Here is an 11,179-nt window from a genome sequence, read left to right as displayed (position 1 = left end):
AGATCACTAGTGTAAATAATGTAAGTTCTGTTTATGCTTATGTTTCTGTATTGACGATGACATCCCAAATGTTTTAAAATGGATAAAAATACATTTCTTCATAAATGCTTTGATAACGTATTTATCATGTTTTTTCTGGGAACAAATTCCGCAACATCGGTCTTTTCTGGCCGCGAAAATGGGGATGTCACATTATGTGTTGAAAACCCTATGTGCTCACCAGGCTCCCAAGTCCGACCCACTCGGTTTCTTGCATTACAGGTTGTGGTACGAGAGCACATGTGTGATGAATGATTAGAGATTTATGGATTATAGGCTGATAGAATAATAGATATTTGTAAGGCTTATATTATTTCCGTTTATGCTTACGTACTGTATTGACGATGAAATCCCAATGCTTTTAACATAAATAAAATACATTTCTTCAAAATTGCTTTGATAATATCATTATCATGTTTTTGGGAACAAATTCCGCAATAAGATTTTTTAAAAATGATACTCTGGTTTTAAATAAGCATAAATAAATCGGTCTTTTCTGGCCGTGAAATTGGGGATGTCACACAAGGTGCGCGACGCGTACTCAATTTTGAGCTATAAATAGGCGACGATTTCATTCAGTTTTCTTCATTCCTGGAGCGGCTGAGATATAGATCTTTCAGATTTCCCACATAATTCCTGGTTTACGTTAGGATCCCTATAAGTTAAGCTACGCTTTTAGTGTAACTTATATTTATATTCATAGTCGTTGTTATGGATATATAAATAAGATTTACCAGTAATTCCAGTTATAATGTTGATTGATCTACTTACAGGAGATGTGTCTAGAATGGCCACGTTGGCTTGGTTGTTGGATTTCAGAAAGGCTATACACTAAAATGGTCATGTCTCCCGACTGTCCGGCCTGGCTGGTCCTTATTTGATAGAACTTTCGGTATTCATTGTGATTAGTGAGGGATCTAGTTTTCACAACCACTTCATCATGCAAATTAATAAGATAAAGTACTATAGATTAATACTTGTAAGGCACACTATCCGCCAATTAAATCGCTAGTAGAATCACCCAGATAGTTGTGAATATCCCGAGTAATTGTCCAGGTGAGTTATCTTACTATACTATGTGTTACAACATATATATTCATATATGTTAGGACATAGGAGCTAATAAAGTAGAGCTGATAGTATAGCTTCTATGTGCCTATATTAGTAGAATTTGATGTATAATCTCTAAATATGATTATGCAGGTCAGGCAGGGCCCTTCATGTAGTTTGGGCGGGTCCCATTATGTAAGTTGGGCGGGGTCCATTATATAGCTTGGGTGGGGCCATTTGTATGCATGTATATGTATTTTGATATATAATATCTTGGGGAACTAACTAATCCTAGCGCTTACCCAGTTGTTATAAATGTTTTTCAGGTACTTCTTGAGAACGGCAAGGTTCGACTGTACATACGCGCATTCGCAATCATGTTTCCATATTATACTCTAATGTAATTGAATATTTTAATAAATTAAAATGAAATTTTTCGGTTGGAAATGTGTGTGTGTATATATATATATATATATATATATATATATATATATATATATATATATATATATATATATATATGAGACAAGAACAATGCTATCAATGCAGATAAAAGCTACTTCTATTTTTTATATTAAATTCCTATAATACATGAAACAAACTTCATTGAAGATTGTTTTCTTCTTCATGTTATTGGTGTTCATCTCTAGTACTTTTAGTCTAATAAATTTTAGTTTTTATGTTTAACATCTTAAACAATAAAATTCTATAAAACGACGATGTGTTTTTTTTATCTGTCAAATCTAGAGTTCATTTTTTTTAACAAAGTAGTGTATTTTAATAAGATATTTACCAAATGGTGTGATTTTGAAAATATCTATCATTTAGGTTAAATTTTATGCCAAATCAAAATTAAAAGGTAAAAATAAAACTAAAAAATTGATTTATCAGAGTAATTACATTTTTTTGTCCATATTTGCGTAACTTTGTTTTGTACAATCTAGGTAACGACTTGATAAAGTGTTCACATATAACCATTATGATCGGATGTAACATGCTACAGTCGGTCATAATGATCATATTTGAACACTTCCGAAAAGTTCGTTACTTAAATATGTACAAAAGAAAAGGATTATCCAGATGTGAACAAAACGTAAAGATAATTTGTAACACCCACAAAATTCGAGCCAAATTAAAACCGTTTAATTCATTTGAAACCATTCAATTATTACAATTTGTTTTCAAAATAATTTATACATCAGAGTTTCCCAGAAATCATAATCGTCAATCGAGGAAGTGTACGGTCACGCCTTCGCCTACCCGCGACCATTCGCTAAACCTAAAACAATAAACTGAAACTGTATGCCCGAAAGCTTAGTAAGTTACCCCCAAAATATCAACCTCATATAACCATAATCATATCATATCAACAAATACAGAACAACCATGCCTCTCGAGTATACAGTGTGACTGGTCCGCCCGCACCGGGCCTTCAGTCTACCCGGTCCACTCACTGAGTCTACAGTATGACTGGACCGCCCGCACCGGGCCTACAGTTTATCTGGATCTATCCCGAGCCTTCAGTATGACTGGACCGCCATACGGGCCTACAGTCTATCCGGATCGCTCGTAGGGTATGTTGGCCTTCAGCATAAAGTAGGACCGCCTCAATCCAAACATCAAGCAAATAACCATGTGCACATATAACAGGTAATCACATGACAGTCCATAGACAAACGAACCGATCTAGCAGATCATATAGTATAGCAACATCCTAACCAGGATACCAACCTAACCGGTCACTAACATAGCATCATCCTATATACCAGGATACCGACCCTAACCAGGTCACTGACATAGCATCATCCTATATACCAAGATACCGACCTAAACCAGGTCACTGACATAGCATCATCCTATATACCAGGACACCGACCTAAACCAGTCACTAACATAATACCGTCCTAATTACCAGGACGCCGATCTAACAGATCAATAAGCACATCAAACAAGTACAAGTACACAATCCGAAAAGGGCCGGCCTTGGTGCCTTAGACCCTGTTGATAGAGTGAGGATAACTCACCTCGAAATGCCGAACTGAAGAGGTACGATCAAATCCAACGATCACGGCCACTAACTTCACCACCTAACACTTTGATGAAACCATAACTATAAGTGCCCAAATTACCATAATACCCTTGGAAGTCAAAGTGGTGAACTCTTGGTCAAAGTCAAAGTCCTGGTCAAAGTCAGCTTTCCTGATTGACCCTACTCGCCGAGTCAGCCCGTTGACTCGCCGAGTTCCTAAACTCAGAAAATCCTCAAATCACGACTCAACTCGCCGAGTTACCCCATGACTCTTCGAGTTCATAAATCCCCGAGTCCTAGCCTGTCCAACTCACCGAGTCACCATTCAACTCACTGATCCTTATCATAACCAGATGGGTTAGGGTTTGCGACCCGACTCGTCAAGTCCAAGAACAGACTCGTCGAGTTCACTTAAGTCATCCTCATTCAGACGATTTCAGTCCATCTCACTGCTTCCAACTCATAGATCTGGAATCCTAGGGCTGGTTTTACATGTAAAGTTTCAAGACAAGAATGCTCACAAACAAGCTAAAGGGCTGATACTTTATGCCTCCATGGACCAAAATAAGTCTTGATCTGAAGTTGCAACCCCAGATCTAGTCCCAAAACCCGAAATGGATTCCAAACATGCTAAATAGCCCCAAATCATCATCCAAGAATAGATCTAGAAAGGAAGAGCTCAAGGAAACGACTTGTTACCTCCAAAATGTGCCCAAGATGAAGTAGATTCTGGATCTACACGAATTCCTTGATGCTAGCCTCTTGATCTACAAGTTTCCTTCACTAGAAGCACCTTCCAAAGCTCAAAAATTCTCACCAATGGCTCACACATGATTTTAGGGTTTACTGACTCTCAAGGGGTAACAAAGAGGCTGAGGTGAGAACATAAGATCCTTTAAATAGGGTGCAAACCCAAAAATTTAGGGTTTTCTCTTCCCAGCACTGACTCGTCGAGTCCCGCCGCCGACTCGGCGAGTCGGGTCACTTAACACGTGCCCAACACCCGCTCCGACTCGACGAGTTAAGACACCTACTCGTCGAGTCTACTCCTTTATTTACACATAACACCCCGAACTTATATTCCTGAACTTGGGATGTTACAACTCTCCCCCACTTAAATTAGGCTTCGACCTCGAAGCCTGCTGCAGCACACGATTCTGGATAACACTCCTACATTGCAGCCTCCGATCTCCCAAACCAGCCCAAATCTCTTCAGGAACTACTACCGCGTCCCTTCTAAGGACAACTCCTTCCTGAGCAGGATCCCGACCTATTGATCCAAGCCTTCCACCGGCCTCTTCTTCTTGACATCCACACACATCAATCAAAGTATCACCCGATGATACTTCCACCTTCCTGCCATGCACGCACTTTCGTGACCGGCGAAGGTTGGTTACTACTATAATTCACGGAACTCTCTCTCACAGTATTAATCGATCCTCCCCTTTCCACAACTGGCGATAACCCGGGTAACTTGCAATATTGGAAACTCATCCAGTTCCCTTCCTGAATCTAGTCCCTTTCCGTGCTGACAGGATGACGCATCCTTCAGCTTCCGAGCAACTTTCATGAACAATCAGCTATATTGCATAAACACTCATACCTGGACCAATCAGGCTCGGGCTGGAATACCAGGTATGCCTATGACGGATCCAGTCATCCCTAGGATGGTATACCCTCGCATCCTCATGCATGTTTGGCCCAATCAACCCTCGGGTTGGAATACCAAACACACCAGGTCCAATCAATTATGGGGTCCGGTCATCCTCATGATGGAATACCCTAGATTGGAATACCACTACATACATATCCTATGTCCACAACCATACTTGGAATCCAAGGATTTATCCTTGCATCTCTTTCAAACTCATATGATTCGACACAACCGAGTACAACTTACCCAAATCTCAACAATACATCCAATCCGAACGCGCTCCTACAACAGACATAATCACACAATCTCTATGCCCACAACCTATGACTGGAATACCCTTACGTGGTCCTCAGCATAGGTCTGGATTGCCTCTGAGCCCACATCATGAGTCTGGTATGCCCTCCCCGGCCCTCAGCTCATGCCTGGAATGCTCTCAATGACCGATCAACACTATTGTCGCCACTTCAGTTGCCCAACACTCCGACCCTGCAGATATCCACTTTCCTCCGCCACTCGAAGGGCCTAATCGACGCTCCTCTCATCAACGAACAACATACGATACAAAAACTACTACCACACATGAATCCCAAGAGACATCACAATAACTCAAACCATCATCAACATACCTACCACTACCGGCCAACCAGTACGACACTCATATCTAACCCATATCACCCTCTTCGGGTTAGAATACCAACATGTCTAATCAATTCAACTATTGAGTTGAAATTATCAGGTTTTGTTGGCCTACCGCCTCAACCCTACTGCTCCCTTCGAGCCTCCGTGCCTACGACTTACAGTCGGCCCGCACCGGGTATCTTGGCCTACTGCATAGATCAGGACCGCCTCAACCCCAACCAAATGCCATAGACGATCATGAGAAAGATCTAACCCGGTTCCCAAAACCTGAATGACAGGATATTCTAATCCCAAACCTTCCCAAAATTGACGAACACCCATTCGGATCCACTCTCAGTCCTCAACTAGAGTATTACCCGATCCAAGAAGATGAAACCTCGGAGACACTCCGAACTGATGAGATCACCAAGATCCTTTGGACTCCGTCCGACCACTAATAACAACTTCCGATCAACCAAAATACACCGAAGTCCTCAGCCTACTCCAGCAGCATGATCAATACTTGGAACAGACCTATTGATTGTTATAGCGTAGCAGCCTACTCAATACCCGAACATAGATCTACAAATATATACAGAGTCTTCAGCATGACTGGACCGCCCTACCAGGCCTTCAGTCTATCTGGACCATTCTCCGAGCCTTCGGTCTGACTGGTACGCCCCACTGGCCTTCAGTCTATCCGAACTGCTCTAAACTGTTCAGCATCTCCCTGGACCACCCCTCTTGATGCTATCTCCCATGCATCCTATTCTCACCCACTTGGGGCTTCGAACTCCTGATCTACTCTGTGGACTATATCCCCAGCCTAGCCTTAGGCCTCATGTCGATCGTCCACCCTTTCGGAAATCCGAGGTCTGTTCCCTGGCCCGCGTGTCTACCATACACGCTAAATAACCTGCACTCCCGTGTTGAATGCACTGTTGAGCCCTGGCAGCTAATAAAACCCTCAATCCATCAATCCAAAAACCTCAGAGTCGAGCACACTCTCGACCGAATACTCGAACTGAACTCGATTCTTGACTAAAACTCCAACCTGGTTCCCCAACTTCTACTATCAAGCACCCAGAAGACGTGTTCTTATGCTTGGGAGTTTTGCCGAACCCCCAATCAACACAACCCTCAAACCAAGCAGCCACTAGGGCCTTCATTCTCCCTGTCGGGTTGTGAAACTTATCTCCGTTTCAAAACCTCACCCACTTCCGCATCCCGGGGTAACACTCCCCCACTTAGATTCGACTAAGCCTTCATAATACATGAAAATTGGAGGATTCTCAATCCTTCTCACTTCCCAACGATCGATCCGATGACAACCAACTCTTCCTCACTAGTGTTCCATTGCTAGTTAGTCCCAATTCATCACACACTTCTAAGAACCGGATGAGCACTTCCTGAATCCCAGTGAAACCGACATCCACTAATGCTTGAATGACCCCACCCTCATGTCCTCGGCAACGAATTACTTCTCTTGACGCTTTAGTCCGTCAATCACTAACGGTTACTAACCACTGAATCCTGACAATGATGAATAACCCTTCTGTGGGACCCTATCCGCAGGCCTCCCACATAATACCCCTTTTCCAAAGGTGTTCCAAACAAGCTTCCCACTCTCGGGCTCTAGAAATCATTCTCTTCAGGGTTCGCACCCTGACTCACTTACCAGCTCAAACGCCCACAGATGAACTGCAACAGCTCAAACAACCTCTGCCCTAAACCGGGCTACACTACTCCCAAGACATAGTCTACAATCCTAAAAGTGCAATAGATCACACAATCAATCCTTTCCGTCCGATACAAGAGATCCAAGGCAAACCGGACCTCACAAATACTTATGCCACATCGACTGTCCTGAGCTCACCGGCGCTGAAATAATGTTGCCTATTCCTGCAACCCACTGACCCCGAGCTGGAATACAACCTGATCCTGGGGTCACAAGCCTGCTCACTCCTTCGAGCTCGGAAAACTGAGAGGGCGCAATCCTTGCCCTACAAAACGACGGTCCAATCCATCAATTAACCATTCCACTTCCAGCTGCAAAACCCCAACTGAACATAATCATCGCTCCTTTCCGGAGTTCCCGCGACCCATATTCCGGCCTCGAGCAAACCCCCGAGCCTCGAATCTATAAACTTGAGTGCTAACCTCTTCCGCTCCACCCGCGGAAATATAACGAGTACCGATCATCGTCCTGATCCCAAATAACAGCAACCCTCTGCTCATCAGAATATGTCCTAGCACTAGGAAGCTCGACCAGCTCCTCCCCTTGTCGTCGTTACAGCTGCTAAAGTTATCGCGACAACCGTCTCAGCAATGGCTGCATGACGCTTGGCAAAATACTCAACCATGGCGGTTTTGAAAGACCCAATCATCTCCAGAATTTATCCCCGAACGATCTCGATTACCTCCTCCCGGATGATCTCCTTGACACGATCCTCTGACAATACTGGCCTATCATGGCTGCCAGTTCTCGATCCTGATCCGGATCCGGTCTCAAAACGTCTCGAATAATCCATACCATAACTGGGAACCAACTTCCAACTAAACCCCAGGGGTTGTGACTTCCTTGCTACGCGTATGGGTCATGTGCTTTCAGTAGTACGGGCCCATACTACCTTCCACACCTACCCATATTTGTCTCAAGTATCACCACAACACCCTAACAATATACATAGACATAGCGAGCGCTTAAATCCTCGCTCCTAGAGGAATGCTAAATATATCATAACTGGCCTCCCGGCCTCTCACTACCCACCCATCCATGAAACTTCCATCAACCCTTGCAGCACTAGTGTATGCTAGCCATACATAACCCTGGACCCTATAGACTTTCGAATATCCAACCCTACCCTAAGCCCTAATCAATAAAAACAGAACATAAGGCCAGATCAAACATTCTCAGGCTATAAGATCTTAATTATATACAACTGTGATGCATACATAAGTAACTACAGTAATGATGTCAATCTCAAATAAGGAAAACTCTAGGCTAACAGGCATCATGAAATCAAGCAATTCTATCATGCAATTCCTAAAGATTCCTAGCCTAGTACTAGCATGCTGTTCTAACATATCACATATCAAGTAACAGTATGGTATTTTGGGGTCTACTTACTGGCTACGGCTGATCGAACACTTCGCATCCTCTTTTACTTATTTTGAAAACCATTTAAAGTCATTTTGAAAATCTTTCCTTGATTTGAGACTGGATTCACACGAGTGTTCCTCCAATTCACTCAAACCAAAGCTCTGATACCAACTTGTAACACCCATAAAATTCGAGCCAATTTAAAACCTTTTAATTCATTTGAAACCATTCAATTATTACAATTTGTTTTCAAAATAATTTATACATCAGAGTTTCCCAGAAATCATAATCGTCAATCGAGGAAGTGTACGGTCACACCTTCGCCTACCCGCGGCCATCCGTTGAGCCTGAAACAATAAACTGAAACTGTATGCCCGAAAGCTTAGTGAGTTACCCCCAAAATACCAACCTCATATAACCATAATCATATCATATCAACAAATACAGAACAGCCATGCCTCTTGAGTATACAGTGTGACTGGTCCGCCTGCACCGGGCCTTCAGTCCACCTAATCCACTCTCTGAGTCTACAGTATGACTGGACCGCCCGCACCGGGCCTACAGTTTATCTAGATCTATCCCGAGCCTTCAGTATGACTGGACCGCCATACGGGCCTACAGTCTATCCGGATCGCTCGTAGGGTATGTTGGCCTTCAGCATAAAGCAGGACCGCCTCAACCCAAACATCAAGCAAATAACCATGTGCACATATAACAGGTAATCACATGACAGTCCATAGACAAACGAACCGATCTAGCAGATCATATAGTATAGCAACATCCTAACCAGGATACCAACCTAACCGGTCACTAACATAGCATCATCCTATATACCAGGATACCGACCCTAACCAGGTCACTGACATAGCATCATCCTATATACCAAGATACCGACCTAAACCAGGTCACTGACATAGCATCATCCTATATACCAGGACACCGACCTAAACCAGTCACTAACATAATACCGTCCTAATTACCAGGACGCCGATCTAACAGATCAATAAGCACATCAAACAAGTACAAGTACACAATCCGAAAAGGGCCGGCCTTGGTGCCTTAGACCCTGTTGATAGAGTGAGGATAACTCACCTCGAAATGCCGAACTGAAGAGGTACGATCAAATCCCCCGATCACGGCCACGAACTCCACCGCCTAACACTTTGATGAAACCATAACTGTAAGTGCCCAAATTACTAGAATACCCTTGGAAGTCAAACTGGTCAACTCTTGGTCAAAGTCAAAGTCCTGGTCAAATTCAGCCTTCCAGATTGACCCTACTCGCCGAGTCAGCCCGTTGACTCGCCGAGTTCCTAAACTCAGAAAATCCTCATATCACGACTCAACTCGCCGAGTCACCCCATGACTCGTCGAGTTCATAAATCCCCGAGTCCTAGCATGTCCAACTCACCGAGTCACCATTCAACTCACTGATCCGTATCAGAACCAGATGTGTTAGGGTTTGCGACCTGACTCGTCGAGTCCAAGAACAGACTCGCCGAGTTCACTTAAGTCATCCTCATTCAGACAATTTCAGTCCATCCCACTTCTTCCAACTCATAGATCTGGACTCCTAGGGCTGGTTTTACACGTAAAGTTTCCAACTTTACGTGCATGCAAGGTGATTTTGGCTCAATACAAGTTAGAGAGAAGGTTCAAGACAAGAATGCTCACAAACAAGCTAAAGGGCTGATACTTTATGCCTCTATGGACCAAGATAATCTAGATCTGAAGTTGCAACCCCAGATCTAGTCCCAAAACCCGAAATGGATTCCAAACATGCTAAATAGCCCCAAATCATCATCCAATAATAGATCTAGAAAGGAAGAGCTCAAGGCAACTACTTGTTACCTCCAAAATGTGCCCAAGATGAAGTAGATTCTGGATCTACACGAATTCCTTGATGTTAGCCTCTTGATCTACAAGTTTCATTCACTAGAAGCACCTTCCAAAGCTGAAAAACTCTCACCAATGGCTCACACACGATTTTAGGGTTTACTGACTCTCAAGGGGTAACAAAGAGGCTGAGGTGAGAACATAAGATCCTTTCAATAGGGTGCAAACCCAAAAATTTAGGGTTTTCTCTTCTCAGCACTGACTCGTCGAGTCTTGTCGCCGACTCGGCGAGTCGGGTCACTTAACACGTGCCCAACACCCGCTCCGACTCGACGAGTTAAGACACCTACTCGTTGAGTCTACTCATTTATTTACACATAACACCCCAAACTTATATTCCTGAACTTGGGATGTTACATAATTACCTTAATAAGTCAATTTCTCAGATTAAAATGCGTGGCTGATGCTTTTATCTTGTAGTTCCTACTATAATTATAAAATAAACCCGAAGCATGTATTTATTATCAGAATATATATATATCCTCTATTCTAATAAAATAGTACATTTATGCCAGGTGGCATTTTCTCAGCCCTTCCTAATGTTTTTTTCTCGCCCAAATTTACAAAGTGAAATTATGATTTTACCCTCCCTCCTGCTCTACACTCTAATGGCATAAAATCCTGTCCAAATAATCTGGGATTTTTTACGATTCAATTTCAAATTCGAAGTAATTGATATCCCAAATAATCAGGTATTTTGTTTCCTTTTTAAATTCCATTTCAGAACAATGTAAATCTTCTCCAAATTTGAAATCTTTTGGCTAGGGCTTCAAGCTGCATATATCTAATG

The sequence above is a fragment of the Lactuca virosa genome, chromosome 8 (genome assembly GCF_052849685.1).
Source record: "Lactuca virosa cultivar CGN04683 chromosome 8, Lactuca_virosa_CGN04683_v6, whole genome shotgun sequence".
NCBI lineage: Eukaryota > Viridiplantae > Streptophyta > Magnoliopsida > Asterales > Asteraceae > Lactuca > Lactuca virosa.
This window is presented reverse-complemented; position numbering follows the sequence as displayed.